The following is a 19501-nucleotide window of genomic DNA, read 5'->3' on the forward strand; positions in this document are numbered from 1 at the left end:
AATTCCATAAAATAAAGAAAATACCATGTATTTGGGTGCTTTACTTCAGCAAGGAGTTTGCACAGCTTTGTCCCAAGGTTCCAACATTAAGGATGCTTCCTCCTAAGGAGTACCTATTACTGTAGCTATTGCCACAAGGTTAGTGTTATTCCCCCAGCGAACATTTTCCTGGGGAAGCTGGGTGATACTGTGGATAGAGTGCAGGTCCTGGAATCAGGAAGACCTGAGTTCAGATCCAACTTTAGATACTTACTAGAATGTGTGACCCTGGGCAAGTCACTTAGCTCTGCTTGTCTCATGTCCTCAACTGTAAAATGAGTTAGAGAAGAAACTGGCAAATCACTCCAGTATGTTTGTCAAGAAAACTCCAAAAGGGGTCATGAAGAGCTAGATATGACTGAAAACAACTAAACACAGAGCATTGTTCCTATGCTTCACTTTTTCAAGATACCGATACAGGTATAAGGATTATATTGCCAGGACAAATATAAATCTTGTTCAATTGTTCTCTTACCCATGCTTCTACCTACCAGCCTGGATTTCCCATCACTAGACTCCTTTTCTTTTTCCCCTATTCTAAGTCCCCATCCTTTTTTTTCCATTAAAGTCCTTTTCAGATGTCTCATTATAGAGGTTATCATAGACTTTCAGAGCAGGAAGGGAACTCAGAGGTGATCTAGTCCAACCTATGACTAAGCAAGAAATCTATCTACAACAAAGCCCATTAGTGGCCAATCCATACTTTGCTTGGAGACCTTCAGTGATGTGAAACTCACTGCCTTCCCAAACACTCCATCCTACTCGACAAGGCTCTAAGGAAGATTTTCCTTACCTCAAGCCTAAATCTGTCTTCATGGGCTTTTTTGTAAGCATAAGCAAGGTGGAGTTTTTTGTTGTTTTTCTTATGAAGTTCAGTTTCCCAGACTCAGATTAAATTGTGAACATCTCAAGGACTGATTTTCTTTGAACCTGGATAATTCATAGCTGTGCTGAGTGACACAGGTTCCATGCCTTCTGGCTCTGAGCTAATCAGGGGTTGAGTCCTTGTTATACATTCTGGGAGGTTGGCATTTTGCTTTGCAGACTCGCTCATAAGAAGGACCTTTTGATTCCCTGGATGGGACTCTGAGTAGCTGTTTGTTAAGAGCATCACCTCCTCCCCCCCACCCCAACTACTTAGAGGTTTGTGCTTTCCCAGTCTGATGGTATATGTAGGTGGTTGTATTTGTTCAGACAGTAGGAGCCCTGTCTGTTGAATCTCTGTGCTAATTTATCTGCTTGTTTTTCGTACTTATCTGTCATTAAAGTAAGACTGTTGACCCCTTTAAAAGTCATCTTTCCTTTAGCAAAGTAGATCAAAGAACCTGTGCTAGCAGGCCATCTTGGATGTACTAGGGAGCTTGCTAATACAATTTTCCACTCATTGTTCTTATTTCTGCCTTTGGTGTCAAAGAACAAGTCTAATCCCCTTCCCATGTGATAGCCTTTGCAAATATTGCCATTTAGTTGTGTGACCCTGAGTAAGTCACAGTCACAAGATTCTTTGAGCCTTGATTTCCACATCTACCAAACAAGGTAATATAATAAAAAGAACATTGGAATTGGAGTTAGAAACCTCAGGTTAAAATCTTAGCTCAGTCACTTATTAGCTATATAACTTTGGGGAAGTCACTCCCTCAGCACCTACTCCTCCTCCTATCTCATCCAAATGGTTTTGCTCCTGGTAAAAATATTCCTAGTTACAGTTTTGTTTCAAAGTACAATATGAATTTCTCTCTCGATACTGATCATGACCAGGAATGATCTAAATACATGACAATACAAAATGAAGTAAAAGAATTCATTGAGATTTCTGGAGTATATTCACTGTTGCAAAGTGATAAGCATTATAGTGTTACAGAGGATGGCAATATCTTTTATGTAAACTACAGGCTAAAGAATTGTCTTTTATATTGGAAACAGACTATTATTGTGGCAAAGAGGAGCCTATAATGGCTCTCCTGAATCCATCCTGCGTCTTTTTTCACATATCTATGAGATACCCTTGACAATGTTAATAAGGATGAGGCTTGATGCAATAAAAGCTTTTGACAAAATACAGCACCCATTCTTGTTAAAAACACTAGAAAGCATAGGAATCAACAGAACATTTCTTAAAATGATGAGTAGCATCTACCTAAAATGATGCAAGCATTATCTGTGAATGGGGATAAGCTTGAAACTCCCCAATAAGTTTGGGGGTGAAGTTGATGAGAAGAACTGGGAGATCACTGTGTACAGCAACAATGATATTGTAGTGATGATCAACTGTGAAAGACTTGGCTATTCTGATAAATACAATGATCCAAGACATTTCTAAAGGACTCACGATGAAAAAATGCCATCCGCCTCCAAAGAGAGAACTGATGAACTCTGAGTACAAACTGAAGTATAATTTTCTCACATTCTTTATGTTTTTGCTTTGTTTTGCATATGGAAATGTGTTTTGCATGACTTTGCATGTATAATCAAGATCATATGACTTGTCTTCTTGATGGAAATGGCAAGGGTGGGAGGAAAGGAAAGAATCTGGAACTCAAAATTTAAAAAAAATGAATCTTAAAAATTTTTACGTGTATTTGGGAAATATTTAACAGAAGAAAAAATATTTAAAAATAAGGATGAGGCTTTCCTTTTGATATTGATGTCTCCTAGATAAGATATGAGCTCCCTTTGCCCTGGGTATAGCACAATGGGCCAGTAATATCCCATTAAAAGTAAGAGAACACTGTGGGCTATAACCCTTGGACTTGACTTTTAAATCAGAGAGCATATACATGTATTCATGGTGTCAATGTGTGTATATATTTGTGTGTTTGCTAGTGTGTCTACTTTGTGTATGCTATAAATCTTTCTATGTGCATTCTCTGTCACTGAATAAATGTATATAGATCTGTATTAGAATATATATGTATGCATTATTCAGGTATGTGTGTTTTCAGGATCAATGTGAATATGCACCTATATCTCTATTAGTGTGTACCAGTGTACTCTGAATCTCTCTGTGGGAATGCTATGTGAATCTGTATGTGTTGTTTAGGTCTCTGTATGTATAGAAATGTCTATGCTGTATATTTATCCATGTGCCTATCTTCTATCCATGGATACATACAAATATAAATATATATATATAATAATGTATGTGTACTTTTTACATGGGGCCATGCTAGTAGACAAATAAATACACAATACATGTATACATGTGTATCATATACATACAATATGTACAATATCCACACATATACATGCCTGCATGTGTGCTGGGTTGGTATGCATGTGTTGACATGTATATCTGTGTATATGGCACCTATACATACATTCATGTGTGTACATGTACAAATGCTTCATACTTATCTATGCATGTAAACTGGGTCAGCATGCATACAGACATAGGCATATATGCATATAATATGCTATGTACATGTGCACATATAGAAAACAATCATGCACAAATGCATATGCATATAAAATTATAAAGAACACATGGTATGTGCATATATATGTGTGTTAGCACATTTTAATGCTCTATATACAATTATGTGTGTATGTGGATTCTATATATATATGTACACATATACATACATATATGCACACTCATTTTTGTGTTTTCATGTATATGCTGTCTATCCACCCACATGTGAGCATATGTCTCTGTATCTCTTTCATTGTCCTAATGGGTTTGTTCTATACCTACCTATGCATAAATACTGGGTCAATATGTGTACGTATATGTATACCAATGTATATTTTTGTGTCTTGTATACACATGATATTTGTGGACTGTCATGATGTATTTGTACATGTTCTAGTATAACCATATAAGTGTGCAGCTTACATCCATCTGTGTGATTTTAATGTGCATTGCACCCGTCTTGGTTACTATGGTACATGTATTCTGCAGACTTGCTCATGAGTTTATGCTCCTGTGTGTGTATCTTTATCTGTGTAAGCTTGCATGTGTGTATGATCCCTATTCACATGTGTATTTTTGATATCTTCACTTAATGTCAATCTGTACACATACAAGCTAGATGCATGTACCCATGAGTGTATTATATCATTGTATGTGTGTTTTTCTAAAAAATTAAATTCAATTTTTTAAAAAGTACAGGGAAAACAAAGATTGACAGACTGAGGTACAGAGGGACTCCACTTCCCTGAAGGGAGACTTACATGGTTCCAAACTGTTGTGACTCTCTTAGGGATCCTAGCGGATTCAGGAGAGGAGGAAACCATGTGGCTCAAGATATGACAGCAGATGGAAGCAGCAGTTTATGATGGAGAAATTCCTGGACTTGGCAGAGAATTCCTAGAACCAGTGAGAGCCAAAGGGGTTGGAAGGAAGAGCGCCACAATGCAAGGGAGCAAATCTTCCTTTTCTCCGCTGACTGTATTGTGAACTATTTGGGCTGGAGTTGTTGTTCACTTGTTTTAATTATGTCCAACTCTTTGTGACCCCATTTGGGGTTTTCTTGGCAAAGATATTGAAGTGGTTTGCCATTTTCTTTTACAGTTCATTTTATATTTGAGAACACTGAGAAAGGGTTAAATGACTTGCCTAGAGGTATTGGGAAAAGGGATAGTGATCTTTAATGCTTTCCCTTTTGAGAAGAGCCTCAGTTCTGGGGGAGTGTGGTGAATCTGGAGGACTGTATCTGTATTTGGGGAGGTAAGAATCACTGGAGAGGGGAGTAGCAGTGTGGTGACTGTTTATGGGATCAGACTGCACATAAATGTTGTGGTTTTCTTTAACGTGAAATAAAGCATGTTTTGTGTGTGTGTGTGTGTGTGTGTGTGTGTGTGTACGCACGTGTGTGTATAAAATATAGTGTCAGCTTAGAACTTGAGAGGGAACTGAGGGTCCTTTACCTGTGGAGACCCAGTCACCAGTCAAATTCTGGTATTCCAGAGAAAATAGTAGTGGGCGCTGTTCCATTCCCCCAATGGAATTTGAGCTATATAAAATTAGAGCTATGGTCCTGGCCCTTGGGTTAAAGAAAGTAATGATATTTTAATAGAGCTGAATCCACCAACCACATGTGTGCTGAAAGTACACCAGTTTCCCCTCATCCCCTTTTTTATATCTGTTCCAAAAAGACCTAGCTTTCCATGACTTAAATACTTCAAATTCTTAAATATAGGACTTAGCATAGTGTCCCTAGTACTTATCACAGTTCCTGGAACCTAGTAGGTGCTTAATAAATATTTATTGAATGTTTTATTGATTTCAAAGAGGAGCAACACTAGAGTCACACAATTTCCAGTTCAGTGTGTCTTTATCCCTACAGTTCTGCTCCAATTCAATTTCTTTTTATTGATATCATTTATTTTTTATTATCTTAATTTCCAAATATATTACTTCCCCTTTTCCTCCCCAGAGATTTATTTTCTGTAACACAAAATAAAAAAAGAAAGAGAGAAAAGGTGCCTTTCAGCAAATCTAACCAATACATCAACCAGGTCTGATGGCCGATGTTATGTTCCAAACCCATAGTTCCTCACTTCCTCCAAAAAGGGAGGGAGGTGCAATTTCTTTTTTATTCTTTGGGCCTGGCCTGAACCCTGTAAGTATAAATTTCAGTTGCATTTTTTTTCCTCTGTTGCTTTATACTTCTGTTGTAATTGTACACATTGTACTATTTTTCTTTCTTTCCCTTTGTATCACTTTAGATAAATTATCAAACCCTCAAAATAAATGAAGTATGTACAAGGCATTTTATGGGGTGCAAAGATTGATTCACTACAGGTCTTACTCTTGAGGAACTTAAATCTACTTGAAAGTAGAGGTAGCCCCATCTCAGGAAGACCTGAGTTAGAATCAAACCCTGGGGACTTACTATATGTATGGCCCCAGGCAACTCACTTATCTTTTGTCTGCCTCAGTTTCCTCAACTATAAAATGGAGATAGTAAGAGCACCCACCTCCCAAGGTGGTTGTGAGAATCCCACAAACGGCTTTTAAAGTGTTTAGCACAGTGCCTGTTGCAGAGAGTGTGCTTTTGGTATTGTTTTTTAGTTGTTTTCCAGAGTGTCTGACTCTTGGTGACCCTATTTGGGGTTTCCTTGGCAAAGATGCTTGAGTGGTTTGCTATTTCCTTCTTCAGCTCATTTTATAGATTAGGAAACTGAGGCAAACAGCGTTAAGTGACTTGGCCAGGATCACACATCTAGTAAGTGTCTGAGGTCAGATTTGAACTCAGAAATGATGGGTCTTCCTGACTTCAGGCCTGGCACTCTATCCACTGCATCACCTAGCTACTCTAGAAGGTACTTAATAGATGCCTATTTTCTTCCTTCTTACCTGGTATGATTCAAATTTCAATTTCAATTTAACTTGACACAAAATTTATGTAGAGCTGTACATATACATAGATAATCTGTGTACTATAATAGAACTTGTAAAGTATTAGAAAACTTAGAGGAAGACCTTTACATTATCAAGTTCTATCATTATTATTAAGACCCACTAAATTATTTACCCTCTATGGAGATTTCATGGGAAAACATGGAAAAGATGACAAGGAGACGATGGTTGAGATCTGCACCAATGGATGGCATGGTCACACTAATGACATCATGGTTCTATTTGAGTACTGAAGTACAAAGCTGAAGCAAATGGCATGAATAACGTGACAAGTCTGTAATTGGTGGAGTAAGTACTGTTTAAAAAAAGACAAAACTGCTTCCTGTGATTCTGCTTTAAAGATGTGCTTTGAAACCTGGCAATAAGGAAAAATGTTTGAATTGGGAGAAAATCTAGAAATGGAAATCAAAGTTCCAAGAGGCTGAGAGATATGAATTGGATGCTCAAAGACAAAGCTGAATGTTGAGTGTGAAGAAGAGATAGAAAAAGGAAATTTAGAGTAACTATATATAACTTAGGAGGAGGGAATACATATTCCATCTTCTTCAAACAGAAAAGCTCCTTAACTTTTCATCTTAATATTCTATTTCATATCAATTTGTGGGTAGTAGAATAAAGTTGGGGAAAGTACTCAGGCTGGAGAATCACAAAAATATTGAGGAAAGCATCTGGTTTTCACTGGGGAAACTGGAAATCTTACTCAGATACACTGACTATCCCGGTTGGGCAAAAGCAAAAGATTGTATCTCCTTCAACTGTTCTTTTATTTGGGGGGTATTTTTACAGTGTTGTAAGTGAGTCTGGGTGATAGTGTAATTGGAAGTAATCAGCAACAATCAGGCTTATTGGACAACAACAAAATAGGGTACAATTTGCAACATTAATAATTATTTAAATGTTGTCATTAGACAGCATTATCTCTGTAATAATGGCTAATGGTGCTCACTCTGCCAGTAGATAAGAGTACTTAGCTCCTCCAAATCCATAAGCTGAACTAAAAGGGCTCTATTTTGAAGAAATAAAGTATAATTATTCAGTTGAAAAGAAATCATGCATTCTAGGAAGAAGGACTTTTACATTAACATGAACTTTGTAAGGTTAATACAGAATGGGCTAACCAAGGCTGAACACATCAGGATCAATACCAGCTATATGACTAAAGAGAACTCTCTGCTATTCAAACACAGAGCTCAGCCTTCAAGGTGGCAGCTTGTCAAATCATGTGCCATGCTTTTAACATTTTCCTTTCTATCTTTCTTGCTGACGTCCAGCATGAGAGTCTCACGGTCATTCTCTGTTCTCAAGAGAACCCACGGTGATGCAGGAAAGGTATACTAGGAGATGATAAAGTGAAGTCATTGGTATTATGGAAATTCACATCTTGTAAAAGTAATCATTTAAAAATGTAAGAAATAATAAAGATCAGCTTTCTGGTGGGTCATTTAGTAAAACAGGAATTCAAAGTGAAAGGTTTGCAGGGTTTAGTTGTATAGTTCTCAGCCTCTAGCAGAACGGTAGTTAAATCCAAATCATTTACATCCCCTAAACTACTTCTAATTAAAGATGGTATATAAAAGAGCATAGCATTTAAGATAAAAAAATCAGAAGAGGGGCCTGGGATTTGTTGTGGATTCTTTAGGTGACCTTTTTGTTATTTAGTTCTTTTTGTCATGCCTGATTCTTTGTGATCCAGTTTGGGGTTTTCTTGCCACAGATACTGAGTAATTTGCCATTTCTTTCTCCAGCTCATTTCACAGATAAGGAAACTGAGGGAAACAGGGTTAACTGACTTGCCCAGGGTCATGCAGCTATTTAGTGTATGGGGCCAAATTTGAATTCAGATCTTCTTCACTCCAGGTCCCACACAGGCTCTTTAGGCACTCTCAGGACATTTTAATTAATCTCTCTCTCTCTCATATTACATATATATATTTTATATACACACAATTTTTACAACCTATGTATATATATAACATGCAATCTATATATAATATAATTATCTATCATATGTAATATATTATCTATTGTATATTTATAAATATATTATCTATTTTCTATAGTATAATATTATATATAAATCCATATATAATCATATATAACAGAATTCCATATATATACCTACATATACTTATACATATGTATGTATATGGAATTATGTTTTTGAGATGGAAGAGCCCTGCATTTGGAGTCAGAGGGCTTGGATTCAAATCCCTAAGTCTCTTCACTTTTTTAAGCCTACTTTCCTTATGTGCAAAATGAGGAGTTTGGGTCAAATGACTTAGGAATCCCTTCTAGCTTTAAATATATGATGCTACGATACAAATGTATGCATACATTTAAGATGTATTGTGGGATAATAAATTTTATCTTTTCTGCATTCAGATCAAGTAGCCAAAGGGCAAGAAAGAACATTGAAATCTCCATCTTATCTTTATTAGCTTCACAAAAGTCTCTTGACATCTCAGTGGTCCTGAAATCTGGTACTTTGCTCTGTAGTTGGAATACTGTCTCTCATGTGAAGTGCCTGTGTAATCTTGAGCAAATTCTCTACTTTTCAGGGCCTCAATTTCATCATATTTAATGAAGATGGCTTCTGGGTCCCATCCAGTGCTGGGTCTGTAGTTTCAAAATGGGCAGCTAGGCAGCGTAATGGATTGAGTACCAAGCCTGGAATTAGGAAGACTGGAGTTCAAATAATTCTACATGCATACTAACCGTGTGGCCCTGGGCAAATCATTTAACCCTTTTTGCCTCAGTTTCTTCACCTAGAAAATGAGCTGGAAAGGAAAATGGCAAATCATTCCAGAAACTTTGCCGAGAAAACCCTCAAAGGAGATAGAGTTGCACACAACTGAAAAATGATTAAATACAACAAGAGTTTTAAAACAGGTATGGCTACCCAGAGAAGTTCACCAGTATTCTGACACTATTCCATTCGTGACTTTATGGTTGGCCTTATCAGCACCAAAGGTGTGGTGTTCATCAGCAATCTGAAACAACCTAGTCGTTCCAAGGATTTCAAGTTCCCTAGAAGTCAGCAATTTGGTATGGCAAACAAAAGACCTGTCCAGAATGAGGAAGATGAAGATGTAGTAGTTAGATGATGTAGTAGTTAGAGTACTGGACTCAGTCAAGAAGACCTGAGTTTGAATTCTTTCTCAAGCACTTACTAGATAGGGAACCTTAAGCAAGTGGCAATCTCTTTGAGAGATTTTCTCTTCTGTAAAATGAGAAAGTTGAACTCAAAAACTTCTAAGATCCTATTCAGGTCTAAATCTATGACTTCATAATACCATTACTCCTCCAACTAATATTCATCAATCAGTAAGCATTTATTAAGTATCTACTATATACCAGGGAGTATGCTGTATGCTAGGGAAAAATTACAAAGAAAAAGCAATAATTCCTACTCTGAAATTCTATTGGTAGGCAATATGTAATACAGAATGAATACAAAATAAACAAAATGTAGTTAAAAACAAGGTGGCGAGGAAAGATGGGCACTAATATTCCGGGGACTGGGCAAAGCTTCATGGGGAAAGTGGGGTGTGAGCTGTGCTTCAAAGGAAGAGAACTATAGGGATGCTACTGAGATTCTCTAAAACCATGACTAAACAAAAACCCTGAATGCCATAATTCAAGAAATCATAAATTAAAGTGACCAAGAGGATCCATTAATACCATAGGGCAAAGTGAAAATAGGAGGAATCCGTCAGTCACCTCTTTAATGTCCCAGAATGAAAGCTCTCAGGAGCATCATAGCCATCTACTTCTTCTTTATAAATAGGATGATGGGGGGGACAGAAAAATTATAAGAGGCTACAAAGGAGGAAAATGTTAATACAAGATGGATGTATGTTCAATGAAATAGATATTTACGAAAAGTACAAAATAACTGTTATCAGAACAAGAAATAGAGAACATAAGTGACAGTCACAGGAAAAGAAAATGAGGAATGTATAAACTAATTCCCACAGAAAAAAATAACAGAAATGGAGGTATTTTCAAGTAAATTCTAACATTCAAAGAACAATTAACTTCAATCTTATACAAACAGTTGTAAAATACAGAGACAAATATAGTGCTGATATCTCAATCATGGAAAGATAAAGTAGAGAAAGAAAATACAGAAAAATGCTTATGAATATGTATGCAAAATGTTGAATACAAGATCTATAACATATTTATAGCATTGGTAAAGTTATAGCAAATGTTATTTATTATGATCAGATTGGATTTACACTAAAAATGCAGCTTTGGGTCAATATTAGGGAAACTATAAATATAATTGCCCATATCAGATCAAGAAGATGCAAATTCAAATCTGGACTTGAACACTTACTAGCTGTGTGACCCTGGGCAAATCACTCCACCCTATTTGCTTCACTCTCCTCATCTGTAAAATAAGCTGGAAAAGAAAATGGCAGACCACTCCAGCATCTTTGCCAAGAAAATCCCAAATGGGGTCAAGAGTTGTGAAATGACTGAAGAACAACAATAAAATAACAAAAATACTGAAATACCTTTATTTATCTCAATAGATAAGGATAAATTTTGGATAAAATATAATACCCAATGTTTAAAAAAACCCCACTAGAAATCATAGGACCTTTTCTGCCTCTTTGTGAAGATTGTGGGTATAGAACAACATTTTCAGGTTAGATTAAATTTTAAACCCCAAATAAATTTTGTTATGACTATAAATTATTTGTCAAAAGGGAACGTTTTTATTTGAGGGTGGTAATGTTAGCTACACAAAAAAAAGAAACAAAAAAAGAGCATCAGCAAAATTTAAAAACACACAAAAGAAAGCACAATGGAGTTCAGAGGGGATACAAACAACTATGCTAAATGTAAGATGTGCATGAAGAAAACAATCTATGTATAACAAATTATGACTTTTGCATATGGAAGTATTTTTGGTTTTGATTTTTTAGTTCAAATTTAAAAAAAAATTAAATGCTATGCTGAGGAGTTTCTATTTGCCTTAGAAATATAATATACTATGGGGTATGGATAAAATTGTCTTGCAAAAAAGTTCTGTTTCCAGTTGTGGACCCATATTTTAGGAAGCACCCTGCAAACTGGAGTGTGTTCAAAGAAGGAAAAAAAGGATGATGAAGGGACTGAGAATCTTTGGAGGAACAACTTAAGGGGAACTTGATTTAGGTCTTCAAATATTTGAAGAGTTCTCATGTGGAAAAAAACACGTAAGATAATTAGGACTAATAAATGGAATCTACTAGAGAGTAGATGATGATCATCTCAGTACAAACAAGAAAGTTATAGTCAATCCAGAAATGGAAGGGTCTGTTTTTGGATGTGGAGATTTTATTCACTTCTTTTTAAAAGATGAATGACTCCTAGTAAGATACGTAATAGAAGGGATTCATGTTTAAAATAGAGTTTGGACTAAAATGCCTCTAATAATAGCTGGCAACTCTATGGCTTAGTTGAAAGAGTGCTGGGCCTGGATGCTGGAAGACTTGAGTTCAAATTCAGCCTCAGACACTCACTAGCCATGTGACTGTGGGCACCCAGTTTGCCTCATTTTTGCCTCCCAGGATTGTTGTGAGGACAGAATAGGACGATAATTGTAAAGCAGTACAGCGTCTGATGTACATTAAGCACTATAGAAATGTTAGCTATTACTATTGTATTATTATATCCCTTTCAAATTCCTTATAATTCTATATGAAAATACTTTGAAAGAGCAAAGTATTATACAAATATATTATTATTCTAATAATACAATTAATACACATATTATACAAATGTAAAGCATTATTCTTTTTAAAGGAGGTGATATGTAATTCCTATGGTGAAGGATACATTTATGCCATCAAGTCACAATGAAAAAAAAACAGCTGGGCGTAGCTGGGCCACCTTCAGGGACCCAAAATGACAGTAAAAATGAAGCTGAGATATAACATTTTCCTAACAGAAAGCAGTTAAATTGCCTGGGGCTGTGAGCAAAAGGGAAAGCATTAAGTCTTCAGAAATAAATATGGGCAAAGAAACAAAGTTAGATTTCAGCTGATTGTAGAAAAAAAGGCAAAGGAAAATAAATAGAAGGAGGTGTTAGGGATGAACAGCAGTTGCATTAAAGAAACAGCAGGGAGAAGATCGCTCCTGCTGATGGTCTTGTCGTCAATTCAAAGAGGGAAGAAAGGATGAGGAGAAGAACTAGGGAAAGTAAAAAATGAGGAGAACTTTTGGTGCAAATAAGGAAGAGAAAGAATAAAGAGAAAAAAAAGACAATATTATCATAGAGAAGGCTTCCAAGTGAATAGGGAGGCAGAAATAGAGGAGGGGGTAGAACCCAAGTTATGGGGGAGGGGCAGAAAGATAGGAATTGACCAAAAAAGGAAAAGAAGAAGTTCCAAAAAAAAAATCAATAAATCCACGTAAAGATTGAGCAAAACCTAACTGAAAGTACGAATGTGTAATAAGGTAGTCTAAGGACGTAGAAGGTTAGAGATACAGATTGCAGAACTTAGAAAGAAGAGCTAGGAAGACATGCGGAGATCATTAGACTGAGGGCTCATGGGAGTTCATGGAACCTTGGGATGTAAGTGGATGTTAATAAATTTTTGTAGGTTTGGAATGGATTGGAAATAATTCTTTTTTTTCCCCTACCACAACAAGGTCTCTGTCTGTTTCCTTTCTTGGAACACAATAGAATTGAGCAACTTTGTGGCTACTCTTTCTCCTCATTTTTAAAAAATTTTCTGGAGGCAACTCCAAGTAGTTTGAGTAATTCCATCCAGCATCAACATGAGGAATTTCTGTGGATTGAAAGACAATTGGTGAGAGTAAGATGTTCCTATGAGTCTCTAGATCAACAGGAAGTGCTGATGGTGTTGGGATGTATACTGATATCAATAAAATGACAGTGTTGGATTAATGCTTAGTATAGGTCCTGGAACATAGTAGGCACTTTAATAAATATTTATTATAAATGATTATTTATCGACTAAATGGCCTTCCAGCTCTAGATTTATTATCCTATGACTAAGTACCGGGGATAGGGAACATGAAACTGTCATGAGTTACCATGATCTACTATGGAATTAGGAGAGAAAGATTTGCTTATAAGTAGTCAGAATATGTTGACCCTATAGATCCCAAAGGCTTCCTGTCTTTCAGTACAGGTCACTGGAATTACAGTAAAAAGTAGGCTTCAAAGAGATAGGCTGGTAGTGATTGTAGAGGAGTATTTGGGAAAGAGAATGAAGGGCAGGAAGGAAAATTGCAAAAAATACGTACTGTGGAAACCAAAAGTCACTTGTAGTAGGGAACCTTAAATCATTGCCATCCTATGGGAACCAAGGAGAACTGCAGGAAGCATGAATTATTGGTGGAAAAATGCATGATGGTAAAAGATCTGTTACAGGTGTCATCTGCTGAGAGCAGATAGAAAGAAAGAGCTACAGAAAACACAGTGTATATAGGAGCATCAATATGGGGACCTTCACTGGGTTACTATGCCAGGGAAATACTGTAAATGACTAAGACCATAATGGTCTTTAGAAAAGAGTTGCTAACTAATGGATATCTTTGTTTTTCTATAACCTCTAATAGGAATTCTGTTTCCCCTAACGTATAAATAAACCTGTTCATGTGTTGAGTTTTGTTAACCAGTATGTTTGTAATGGGATTTGGTGACTGCACCCTGCTTGCAGAAGAATATCAGAAATGAAAACTCACAGATTACTTGAATATAAGCAATGTGCTAGGGATGTGAGAATATCCACTAGTATGGAACAGTTATGTAGAGTTCTGGATGGTTTAAGAGTGTGTGTGTGTGTGTGTGTGTGTGTGTGTGTGTGTGTGTGTGTGTGTGTGTGTGTTTAGGGGGAGGAAGAATGCCCTGCAGTTGATCTTCCTTGCTAGGATTTCTCTTCCTACCTCTTCTGGCTATCTGTATAATATTGCTTCTAGTACAACTCTTGCCTCCTGACATTCTCAGAAGGTCTCTTGTCATTTCTTCCTATCAACATATACTCAGATCCTTAGAATTAGGAGTGGATCTTTAATAGAAGCATTGCTTCTAGAATGCTCACCTGCAGGAATCCACCTAAGAGAATCAGATGAACATCCTCTATGAATAATGAGTGCATTCTGGGAAAAAGTGGCAAATCAAGATTGAGGAAGAGAAAAAGATGCTATGGGAAAAGATCTGGGGCTTAGCAGGTTGCACTACAGGGAGGCACTTACTGAGTGCCTTCTCAACCAGATTAAAATGTAATTAGGAAATATTAAAAAATAACTAAAAATACAATTAAAAGTATATAACATCACATATTAAAACTTAATCAATATACAGCCTGCAGGGATCCTTATATAGAGATTGGTGGCGCCTTCTCTATTTGAGTTTTATTCCACTCAACCATACGATCTTTAAGTTCTCTTTTGGTTTTACAATCTGATGATTCTATGAATCATAGCAAGGAAAAATGGAGGAAAATGAGAATTGACAGAAGAAAGAAGACAAGAATACCACGGTTGTTCTTTATCTATTTTGTCTCCCAAAAGGGGAGAGAGGCTATGTATCCTGGATTGCATATAGGGCCTGCTGTTGATTTCATGAGAAAACATTATCCAATGTGAGAAAATAGGCTGAGTATGTGTATAGTGTGTTCAGACAATTACATTCTGGCAAGAGCATAAGAAGGGATACAAATATTTAAATATACCCATAATGAGAAAGAGGAAAAAATGGCAGACAAGTTAGAAATAAGAGTTAACAAAGAGCGGTGTCATAAATTTCAGAAATGGGAGGAAAAATAGAATAAGCTTTTGTACAGCACATAGTATATTGTCAGGCACTATGCTAAGCACTTTTTGCAAATATTATCTCATTTTGGCAATTATTATTACAAATATTATCTCAAAAGGACTATTCTAGGGGCAAAAGATAATCAGTATTGGATCTGCTATTGAAAGTTCCTGGGAAGAGATGCTCCCCATCCTCTCCCCCACCAAAAAAAAAAAAAAAAAGGCAAGTAAAAGAAAAGAAACAAGGGTGGGTAACGTCAAAGTGCCGATATTTTGAGAACGACTCTTCCAACATTCTCAAAACAGTACCACCTCAAGCACAGACTTTTTTGGTGTATACTTGGTCTACACTAGCTTCTCTTTACATCCTTGTTTTCTTTCATGGAGCATATAGGGTACTGTTATTAAATCAAAACCTGTTAACTATTTCTATTAATAGAGAAAATAACAGTAGAATCTTTACATCTGTTTTGTAAGTTTTTAAAAAATCTGATTGTTGTTCTTCCAGTTTTATTCATGCTTAAACAACTCTGGGCCACTCACTGCGAGCAGCCGGCTCAGCTCTCCATCTACTGCCTTGCGGTAAAGATACCTGCATCACCATCTCAGAATGGCCAACAGGGGAACTGCTTCAGGACTGAGCCGAGAGGTATAACAGAAAATTGAGAAGCAGTATGATGGAGATCTGGAGCAGATCCTTATTCAGTGGATTACCATACAGTGCTGGAGGGATGTCGGGCAGCCCCAGCCTGGGCAAGAGAATTTCCAAAACTGGCTCAAGGATGATATAGTGCTGTGTGAGCTCCTAAATGGGCTATACCCTGAAGGCTGGGGTCCAGTAAAGAAAATCCAGGCTTCAGGCCTGGCCTTCAAACAGATGGATTAGATTTCTCTGTTGCTGCAGGTAGCTGAATGCTATGGCATCAATGACACTGATATCTTCCAAACTGTGGAACTCTGGGAAGGAAAGAATATGGCCTATGTGCAGTGGACACTGATGAACCTGGGTGGGTTGGCAGTGGCTCGGGGTGATGGCTTCTTCTCTGCAGATCCTAACTAGTTTCCTAAGAAGTCCAAGGAGGATCTCTGAAACTTCACAGATAACCAACTGCAGGAGGGCAAGAATGTCACTGGGCTGTAAATAGGCACCAATCATGGAGCATCTCAGGCAGGCATGACTAGATATGGGATGCCATGACGGATCCTCTGATCACCATTCTTCCTTACCCTCCCTTGAATGGTTAATATATTTCTAGGGGCAGGTAGGTGGTTCAGTGGATAGAGCACCAGTGCAGGAGTCAGGAGGACCTGAGTTCAAATCTCACCTCAGACATTTGACACTTACTAGCTATGTGACCTTGGGCAAGTCACTTAGCCCCAGGTGCCTCATCCTGGGTCATCTGCAGTCATCCTGATGAATATCTGGTCACTGGATTCAGATGACTCTGGAGGAGAAGTGAGGCTGGTGACCTGCACAGCCCTCCCTCGCTCGCTCAAAACAAGGTCAAGCAAGTCATGTCATCATTTCTCTGATGGCATGGTCTTCTTCGGCAAAGAAGGATGAACACACACACAATATATTTCTACCAGTGACATTCCTAGGAAGCCCATGAAACTCTCAAGCCCCTTCTATTCCCAACTCTTCCTCTTCCCCCCCCATGATCCTTACCCATTGGGGGCACTGCTTCTCCTATTGTGCCTACAGGAGCAGAGCCAGTGCTTTCTGACCTTGAACTTGCTGTAGTACACTCCCCATCCCCAAATCAGTAAAACTTGACCAACCTCCCCGTCCTCCCTTCTCCTGAACCAAAACTGGGTCCCTTCAACATCCTATTCATTCTCCCACCCTGGCTTGTCCTCTCTTTTGGGAACTTGTACCCATATAGCCATCCTTTAGGCCAGGGTTCAGGGCACTGCCTTGAAAGGAGATGAACATGGGACCACTTTCTCTTCCACAAAGTTGTTCTTCCTGTTTCCCCCCTCACCAGCCTTGATACTGTGGGGTCTTAATTTATAGGGAGGGGCCCATGGTGACTGCTGTTCTGACCACAGCTGGACTTCAAAAGCCACTCATGTGGGTAAGCCTTTCCTTGGCAGAGACCTTTTTTTCCCCTCGATCTCTCCCTTCTTGGCATTCCCTTTGATCTAGTCTCCTCTTTACCTAGTAGCCTGAGACAGGGTTCAGGGGTGGAGGGGATGTCCAAGGAGGTGGGTTGACCTTGCCTTCTCTTCTTTCCTCTGTCCTTCCCCTCTTCTTCAAAAGGCCCACCTAAAGTCTAAGACTTTAGAAAAGTGAGTTTGTTGATCTGAATAAAGATTTCCAGTCTTTATAAAACAAACAAACAAACAAACAAACCCAGCTCTGGCTGGTTAATTAGATTTCACCAAGATTTTTTATAAATTTGTTTTTTTACTTCACTGTTTCTTGTTGTTTAATGAAAAAATACTGCTCAAAATTTTCCATTATCATCCTCTGTAAGATTTCACAAATAAATTAATATTTTAAATCATTTAAATTTGAATAATTTAATACTGGCTTTGGTTGCCATATCGCTCCGCTTTTCAAGTAGATGAAAAATTTGAGGTGTCTAGGCTTTTTTCTTTACATTTTAACAGATTTATGTTCTTAAACTCACTTAGGAAATGGAGATGTCTGTATTGATATTTTTTCTTTTCTCTATTTCCCCCTCCTTTTTTTACTTATCATTGTTATTTAAATAGGACAGAATCAAGTTGTCTCAATTGTATCCCATATTTTCCTTTCATCTTTACATTTCAGAATTGGTGCTGATTTTTATCTTTGTCCTAAGTACTGGATGATCTGACTGAAAGCAGACAGCTGATTCAGAAGTGATTCCTTATCAGAAATCAGCCTTTTCCTATTTGTTACATTATGATCAATTTCATTATTTTATGATATTGTTTGGTGTCCACTATGTTCAACTTTTTTTCTTGGAAAAAAAAATTCGTGGTGCACATGGGGCAGCTGCCCTGTAGTATAGAAACCTCTGGCACTTCCATGTTATTCTTATTCCATTTTTGAAATATAGTGTTTGGCCACCCTCTCTTATTCCCATTTTTATATTGATGTCATTGCATAGTAGTTATTTTTATCAGGGGGAGGGGAAGGAGGATGTATATGGATATACCCATTATATTTGAGAATTTTTATCAGATTTATGGACTTTATCATATTATCTTCTGTAAACAGATGTTAATACATAAGTTGAAAATGCTCATCATGGGCACTACAATACAAGATCCCAAGTGCTCCATGGAATGATGTTTGGATGCCCAATGAAAATAACCCTACCATTTGTCTTTCCAAGTATAGCCTGGGATCTACCCTTCTTGTTAGCTGCACCTTCCTTTTGTTTTGAGACAGCAGATAATTGCTAACCAATAACAAAAAAATTCCATACAAGCACATTCTATGGAGGAGGGGCAGCTCAAATCAGTGAGATAATTCATTATTAACAAAATAGAGATATGTTCTTTAACTTTGACAGAATGGCACTATGATGTACTTTTGTAATTGATAAGTTTTGTTGCCTCTCCATGTTGACTTAATTGACACTACTGCCTTCATTATGTATACTATTTTTTGGTCCCTTCTGCCCATTTCTCCTGTTTGTTTAAATTCTTTATAGTTGCTGTTTTTTTACAGCACAGTTGAATTGTATTACTATGTGATAAGTTGTTCAGCCACCCCCCAATTGGGTATATATTTCACCAATACTCTATACATTTTGCATGTGGCTTTTATTAGAGATATTTAAGAAAATATTTTCCCAATCCAGATATGTTTAATTTATTTTAGCTGCATTCCATCTGCATAACTTTTTGCATGTTTTCTTCTCCATTAGACTCCACTGAGAGCAGGGACTGGTTTTGTGTGTGTGTGCCTTTCTTTGTATTCTCAGTACATAGTAGGCTTTTAGTAAATGCTACAGAACGTGAAACTAAAGAAAATGGCATACTTCAAGTTCCTTAGAAGTAACTTGTTAGTGTTTCTAATTAGATCAGTTGATATAGTATTTCTGTTAATGTAAAGAACAATTTGTGTTCCCCCTTTGGAAAACATTTAAAACCTTTTTAATAAAACTCTGAAGGTGAGGGAGGTCAAAAGGCCTTCTTTAGGCAAATGAATTACCAAAACTTTGAAATAAGAATTCTTTGTCTTTGTAGATTTTTGCCTTCTCCACGACCCTAAAGAGATTGAGACATTGAACCAATTTAGGGCACTCTCCTCTTTGTCCATTACCTAAAGTCTACTCACTAATAAATAGTAATTATTTCTCTTTTACCCAGGAACCC

At 37.3% G+C, this 19501-nt stretch overlaps 1 long non-coding RNA gene and 1 pseudogene across 1 annotated transcript in view; one reads left to right on the plus strand and one right to left on the minus strand.

Moving 5' to 3' along the window:
* LOC140506831 (uncharacterized) overlaps positions 1 to 19501 on the minus strand; it is a 30480-nt gene that overhangs the window by 4664 nt on the left and 6315 nt on the right. The window lies entirely within an intron of this gene.
* LOC140503044 (transgelin-2 pseudogene) lies at positions 15697 to 16394 on the plus strand (annotated as a pseudogene).

Source organism: Notamacropus eugenii, chromosome 5 (genome assembly GCF_028372415.1).
Source record: "Notamacropus eugenii isolate mMacEug1 chromosome 5, mMacEug1.pri_v2, whole genome shotgun sequence".
Classification (NCBI taxonomy): Eukaryota; Metazoa; Chordata; class Mammalia; order Diprotodontia; family Macropodidae; genus Notamacropus; species Notamacropus eugenii.